This window comes from Terrapene carolina, unplaced genomic scaffold (assembly GCF_002925995.2).
Source record: "Terrapene carolina triunguis isolate 2854851 unplaced genomic scaffold, T_m_triunguis-2.0 Scaffold42, whole genome shotgun sequence".
In the NCBI taxonomy this organism is placed as follows: domain Eukaryota; kingdom Metazoa; phylum Chordata; order Testudines; family Emydidae; genus Terrapene; species Terrapene triunguis.
The window spans coordinates 29,727,403-29,735,298 of NW_020664393.1; positions in this window are offsets into that span (position 1 = coordinate 29,727,403).

The following is a 7,896-nucleotide window of genomic DNA, read 5'->3' on the forward strand; positions in this document are numbered from 1 at the left end:
GGGAGATCCCTTTGTAGCTTTTTGCACTCTGCTTTGGACTTAGCTATCTTGAATAATTTTATATTGTCTGCAAACTTTTCCACCTCACTGCTCACCCCCTTTCCAGCTCATCAATGAAAATATTGAACAGCACTGGTCCCAGTACAGGTCCTGGGGGGACCCTGCTGTTAACCACTCTCCATTTTGAAAACTGATCATTTATTCCTACTCTTTGTTTCCTATCTTGTAACCAGTTGCTGATCCATGAGAGGACCTTCCCACCTATTCATAGCTACTTAGTTTCCTTAAAAGCCTTTGATGAGGGACCTTGTCAAAGGCTTTCTGAAAATCCAAGTACACTATGTTGACAGGATCACCCTTATTTACATGCTTGTTCACCTCCTCAAAGAATTTTAATAGATTGGTGAGGTCTGCTTCCCTTTACAAAAATCATGTTGACTTGTTCCCAACAAATCATGTTTAATTGTGTGTCTAATAGTTCTTTACTATAGTTTCTACCAATTTGCCCACTACTGAATTTAGGCTCACCAGCTTGTAATTGCCAGGATTGCCTCGGGAGCCCTTTTTAAAAAGCAGCATTGCATTTCCTTCCAGTCATCTGGTTCAGGCTGTTTTCAGTGATAGGTTGCATACTGCAGTTAGTAGCTCTTTAATTTCGTATTTGAGTTCCTTCAGAACTCCTGAGTGAATACCATTTGGTCCTGGTGACTTATTACTGTTTAGTTTATGAATGTGTTCTAAAAATTCTTCTACTGACCCATCAGATTGGAACAGTACTTCAGATTTGTTGTCCAAAAATAATAGATCTGATGAGGGTATCTTCCCCATATCCTCTGCAGTGAAGACTGATGAAAATAATTCATTTAACTTCTTTGCAATGGCCTTGTCTTCCTTGAGTGCTACTTTAACACCGTCCTGGAAATAGGTGACTTAGTGATCACAAGCTTGTTCGATTATTGTCATTTGTGCACAGTACACAGTACACTTATTTTTCTATTGTTGTAAAAGTAATCCTCCAGATTTACTCTTGAAAAATAAATCTTAAAAAATCTTGAGTTGTTGGGGAGGAGGAAAAAAAAGTGGGCGTGCAGAACGCTTACTAATGACAAAGTTTGGCACGTAGCTGAAAGCCACTAATAAGAATACCCACTGTGCAGTCTGTCCGTACTATGAGTGGTTAATTCTGCAGACTGTAATCTAACAGCACAAATATAACCAGCAAGGCCACAAGAGATCATTGAAACCTGTTTACAAGGGCATGATGGGGAACTGAACTTTACAGCAGCCTACGATGAGATTTGGCTTGGCCCTACATGTAGCCTGAGAAAGTGCATCTGGTGTCTGTTTATATAACTCAGAAAAAGGCTGCACACATTAAAATTGCACACAAATATTCATTAGGAATGGGTGAACATTGAAAGATTCAGAAATTCTGTTTGGTTCAGGTCATTCCCTTAGGCAGGTTTCTTATAAGATTTCTGGTACGTCAGGCCTTCTCAGTAATGATTAGGTCATTCTTCAAATACTGTGAGACTTCACAAACAAGTGTTTGGAAATCTGGTCCAAAAATGATTTAAAGAACCAGAACTCATTTACCTTGGGAACCATGGGCCCGATTCATGTTTCATTTAAACCGGCTTTACCCTGGTGTAACTCCACTGACTTCAGAGGAGTTACTTAACACTTATATTAGTGCAAATCACAGGAGATTAGGATTTGTATGTCTCCTTTAAATATAGCCTTATGTTTTGTTCCTGCAGCAAAGACCATTGACATCTTCAGTCTTTATAGGCTTAAACATATACCATTCAGCTCTCAAACTTCCCATGATGCAATGAGAAACCCAATAAGCTAATATGAGTGTTGCAGATATATGGGTTTATTTTTTTAACAGACATAATACTTTCTATGACAGGGATAGGAAAATCCGCTGGCGGGCCAGGATGGTTTGTTTACCTGCAGCGTTCACAGGTTCGGCTGATTGCAGCTCCTACTGGCAGCGGTTCGCCATTCCAGGCCAATGGGGGCTGCGGGAAGTGGCAGCCAGCATATCCCTCGGCCCATGCCGCTTCCTGCAGCCCCCATTGGCCTAGGACGGTGAACCGCAGCCAATGGGAGCTGCGATCGGCCGAACCTGCGAACGCTGCAGGTAAACAAACCATCCTGGCCCGCCAGCGGATTTTCCTGATGGGCCGTGTGCCAAAGGTTGCCAATCCTTGCACTTACACTGAAATGTAAGTACAATATTTATATTCCAACTGATTTATTTTACAACTGTATGGTAAAAATGAGAAAGTAAGCAATTTTTCAGTAATAGGGTGCCATGACACCTTTTTTTAATTTTTATGTTTGATTTTGTAAGCAAGTGTTTTTTAAGTGAGATGAAACTTGGGGATATGCAAGCAAAATCAGACTCCTGAAAGGGGTACAGTAGCCTGGAAAGGTTGAGAGCCGCTGAGCTATCCCACTTTAGCTAACTCAAGTTAAAATAGCAGTGAAAACAAAGTAACTTAGGATTTATTGCTGGTTAGCAGTTTGAGTTCAAGTTTATAAGGAAGCCTGAGGTTGAGCTGATACCCAAGTTGCCACATCCTCACTGCTATTTTAACCAGAGTTAGCTCACACAGGTTAAAAATACATCTTTATTATGGCAGTGAAGCCATCCCCTGATATTGAACCCGAGAACACAATGTACTGTAAAACTTATGGCTTCATTACTATCCTGCTGAGCTGAGGGTGGCTGCCATCTTTTTCCTCATGCAAAACCACAGAGATTTTTCAGTACATTACTTCCACATGTGCACATACTACTATCCTTTCCCCTTTAACCAAATTTTTAATAAGCATTTCTCGGTAAGATATCTATCCTCTTGCATAAAGTGTCTCTGGACCTGATCCTCCTTTCACACCAGTGTACACCAGAAGTACTGCCACTGAAGTCAGTGAAGTTCCATTGGTGTAAAGTTGTGAATCAGAACAAAATCAGGCCCTTTTCCTTAACTCCTTAATTTCTTGGTTACCAGATATACAATGTTCCATTTTCCTCCTCAGCAGTTAATGCCCTTTCTGTCCTAAGCAGCAATGACTATTCCAGGCCTATTTTCAGGTTATGAGTATTCTAATTGGGTGTGAGGTATGTATGTATTTGCGTGATAAAGGAACAAAGATCTTCAGACCTGAGAGTGGTCATCACCTAAATGAATTTGATTTGGTATAATCTGCAAGTTGTAACAGATGAAAAAGGTGTCATGAATCAAGAAGAATATTGATAGGGAGATTTCTGTCTGTCCTATAGATGAAGGAAATCACTACCACGATGGATAGTGGGTGAAGATCCCAATAAATCATCTTGCCAAAATTACACTCAAACTCCTCCATATATAGATGGTCTCCCTGGGAACTGCTGAAGCAAAATCAGGAAGTGTCTTCTAAATAAAATCCATTACCTCTTCAGATGAATTTTATGCCTTATTTTCAATTTTTTAAAAATGGTGGGTTTAGTTTGAGCACTGCTTAAAAGCAACCAGTACCAAATGCCTTCTAGGAAGATGTAAAACTTCCATAATGGACTCTAACATTGTTCAGTGGCTGGAAGTTCCATCAAGGAGAATAGGCTAAATTATGTAAACATGTCTCTTCAGCATTAAATTAAATGCTGAGGTCTGTCTGTTAAATCCAAAGCTGACTGCAAAGAGTTAAAAATAGATCTCAATTAGTGGGATGAAAAAATAGCAGATGAAATTCAATGTTGATAAGTGCAAAGTAATCCACATTGGAAAACATAATCCCAACTATACATTCAAAATGATGGGATCTAAATTACCTGTTACCTCTCAAGAAATGGATCTCAGAGTCATCATGGATAGTTCCCTGAAAACATACACTCAGTGTGCAGCAACAGTCAAAAGAGCTAACAAAGTGTTAGGAATCATTAGGAAAGGGACAGATAATAAAATAGAAAATCTCACAATGCTATTATATAGATCCATAGTAAGCCCAAACCTTGAAAACAATGTGCAGTTCTGGTAGCCTCATCTCAAAAAAGATATATTAGAATTGGAACAGGTTCAGAGAAGGGCAACAAAAAGTATTAGGGTTATGGAACAGTTTCCATAAGAGGAGAGATTAAGAAGACTGGGGCCTGTTCATCTTAGGCCTGGTCTACACTAACCCCCCAATTCGAACTAAGGTACGCAACTTCAGCTACGTGAATAACGTAGCTGAAGTCAACGTACCTTAGTTCGAACTTACCGCGGTCCAGACGCAGCAGGCAGGCTCCCCCATCGACTCCGCGTACTCCTCGCGCCGAGCAGGATTACCGGAGTCGACGGCGAGCACTTCTGGGTTCGATTTATCGCGTCTTGTCTGGATGCGATAAATCGAACCCAGAAGTTCGATTGCCTGCCGCCGAACCAGCGCGTAAGTATAGACAAGCCCTTAGAAAACATATAACTAAGTGGGGATATGATAGAGATCTATCTATGCTGTGGAGAAAGTGAATAGGGAAGTGTTATTTACCCTTTCACAAAACAAAAGAACTAAGGGTCACCCAATGAAATTTATAGGCAGCAGGTTTAAAACAAACATAAGGAAGCATTTCTTTACTCAACACACCATCAACCTGTGGAACTCATTGCCAGGGGATATTGTGAAGGCCAAAAGTACACTGGGTTCAAAAAAGAATTACATAAGTTAATGGAAGATAGGTTCATCAATGGCTAGAGATGCAACCGCATTCTCTAGGCTTCCTGGACTAAACCAGAAGATTGGACTAGATGACAGGGGATGAATCACTCAAAATTGCTGTGTTCTGTTCATTCTCTCTGAAGCATCTGGCATTGGCCACTGTGAGAGACAGGATACTGAGCTAGATGGACTATTGGTCTGACCTATTATGGTTGTTTTTATGTTCTAATAAATAAATAAATCATGAGCATAGATGGCATAATGCACCCAGTTCTACCCTTTTTAATAAACATGCAACAAAAAGGACTTTTTTGGATGGATAGATGGAAGAGCAAAACTTGGCCCATTTTGGAGACTTTGAAGGGTCCTACAAATGTTTTCTTAATGTGGATCCCATTTAAACAGAGTGCTTGTCTTGTGGAATATTCATCTCACCTCCTATTCATGGTCATATAGACCATCTGCCCTCAATTTGCAATCAAACAATTTTTGTGGCAACTACAGTAACTGCTTATATGGAAAAATATTCCTACCTCTTCTTCTGACACCAATGTTCATTCTGATACCAGTGTCACCTCTTTTGTTGAATGATAGCAGATATCCGGAGCCTTGCAAGTTGCTTTCTCAGTGTAGGAGAAATCAGTGATGTTGAGTTTGGGAATATTTTTATGTGTACCTTCCTTTATTTACACACATACACCAGTCCTATAATGAGATGGACAAACAGCACGCAGGACAATCTGTTAGGAATTTCAGCCCAGCACCAATGCCAGGCTCCCAGGAAGCAAGTCTGCTTCAAGTTGGACTCTGATCAGAACTGAAAGCAGACAGCAAACACTCATGCTGCTCACAGAACTCCCTTTCTTCTCAGGCTGCCTAGTCTAGATAAAAATCTTGTATAATCCAAAACCAACCACAACGCAGCATGGATGTCTTCCTGAGAGTCAAAATTGGCTCACTCATTAAGAAAAAGAACTTAGAAGACCATATGTAACAGCATCACTACTGATGCATGCAATAATAGTATGTAGAAATATTTATGCATTTTAAGCTATCTTTTCATGCAATTTAGCTGATGGAAATGAAGAAGAGAAGTCAGCACCATGTGACCAGACAGCTGTCCAGGGAACATAGTTTCTCCAATCACAAATTCTTTCCATTCACCATTTTCTATGTTTTATTTAATGCATTTTGAAAGAGAATGGTATGGAAATCTCTGTAAAATTGAAAATGAAGGTTACCCGCAAAATAGATACCATAGGTATGTTGTTTTAAAGGTGAAAATGGCACCTTGATTTACTTGGAAAATAATAAGGTTTGCATAATGGAAGCCATCTCACGGTAGTAATGAAATCTAACCACAACCCCACTCTGCTGCAGAACAACAATCATGTGCAATAACAATAGTGTTTCATTTTTAACACATGTAAGGCTTTAAACATTTGAAATGTTTGCACTTTGTACTTTAAATGTCCAGAGTTAAAAATGAACCCAGGGCAACAGCTGCTGTTTCAGTCCTCTCCTCCAGCCAAGCACAACAACCACTGTGTGAAAAGTAAAGTACTGTGCAGCACTACTCCTGTTCCCACTGAAGCCAATGGGTGGGATCAGGCCCACAGTTTGGAACAAAGAGAAAACAAGCCAATGGACAAATGATAAAATGGAACATAGTGGTTTCTGAGGGGACCTACTGTGCTCACAGTAGAGATTTGAATTGGAATTTGGATTCATCTGGAGGAATTCCCTTTTCTTCTGCTGAATTTTTCCTCAGCCAAAGTCATTGCAACTTGATAGTAGTACGTGTTTTGCTGTAGTGTGATTGGCTTCCCTGTGGATTTTAGCTACAGAAGTGCAGTAACAGCCTAAATCACTGCATAATCAAGGGCTGTGTGGTATTGCTGGTAAGCTATGGTTGCATTTTCATGCAAAATAATAGAACTCCTAGTAATATGGATGCAGCACTTCAACTCAATAGCAGCTATTTATAGTCATTCCATTTTCACAATCAAGCTCCACTGGCAATTATGGCATAATCAGTCATTTATAATTATAATAATATCTTATATTTACATCATGTGACTAATCCAAAGGATTGAAAACCAGGCTATCAATGTAAACTTTGTGTTACCAGCTGTACTGGATAGGAGACACTTGATATGGTTTTAATCAGGCTGCAACTTTATTATTAGATGTCTGGGACTACCCACAGATAAACCTGTACAGTGCAGGTAACTCCAAGTTCAGTCAACAACTAGCCAGGGAGCTTCTGCCAGCCCCTCCCCCCTGCATTTTGCCATCCATTTCCCCCAGCCAACCCATTGATGGGACCTTACCATCCCCCCCAAATGAGGGTTAAAGGGGGGGCTATAAGGAAGGGGCATTGGCTCCCTGCCATGCCAGCCATAGGAGCCCTAACCACTAGCCCTGTTCTGCTCCTTTAACCAACACCTCCTTTTTAAGTCCTTTGCCAAGCAATTTATCTGGTCAGTGTATCCCTTCCCTATGGCGTACCTGCCCTGGGCATCCTCCCCACACTTACATAACGAGTTGCGACACCATAGCCTAACTCCCTTTCCTACTCACCAAAACAACCCCCATGCTTAAGGGTGCGGTGCAGTCATTTATGTTACTAGGAATCTGTTTTCTGTGTGTTTCATCCTTAAATGCAAGAAGTGGATACGTCCAAGATAGCAAGAAACACTGTTACTGAATTAGTAACACAACTTTTGTTTGTTCTCCTTGAGTTCTTTCTTTGCTTTTTGTTGTCCACATTCTGAAATGTAAGCCATCAAGACTGAAAGTATATGTTTTGTTTTGTGTCTGCAAAACAAATGACATTTTACTTTAAAAACCCTTCTTTGTACAGAAATGTGTCTCCAACTTTTGCAAAGTGAACCCATCTTGAGGGAAATGATACCAATCGTGCCCCTCCTCAGCCTGCCATGTGTTGTTATTTGCACCTCATTTCTAGTCTGCATTTGTCTAGATACATCTTCCGGCTATTGACTCTTGTTATGCCTTTGCTTACTAGACTGAAGAGCCCTCCTCTATCTGGAATCTTCTCCCCATGTAAGTACTTATAGACTGTGTAGAGCAAGTCGTCTGTTACCCCTCTCGTGGCTAAGCTAAATGAGCTTCTTCAGTTGCTCACTGTAATACCGGTCTTTTAGATCTCAAATCATTCTTGTAGCTCTTTCTTGATCTGTGTCC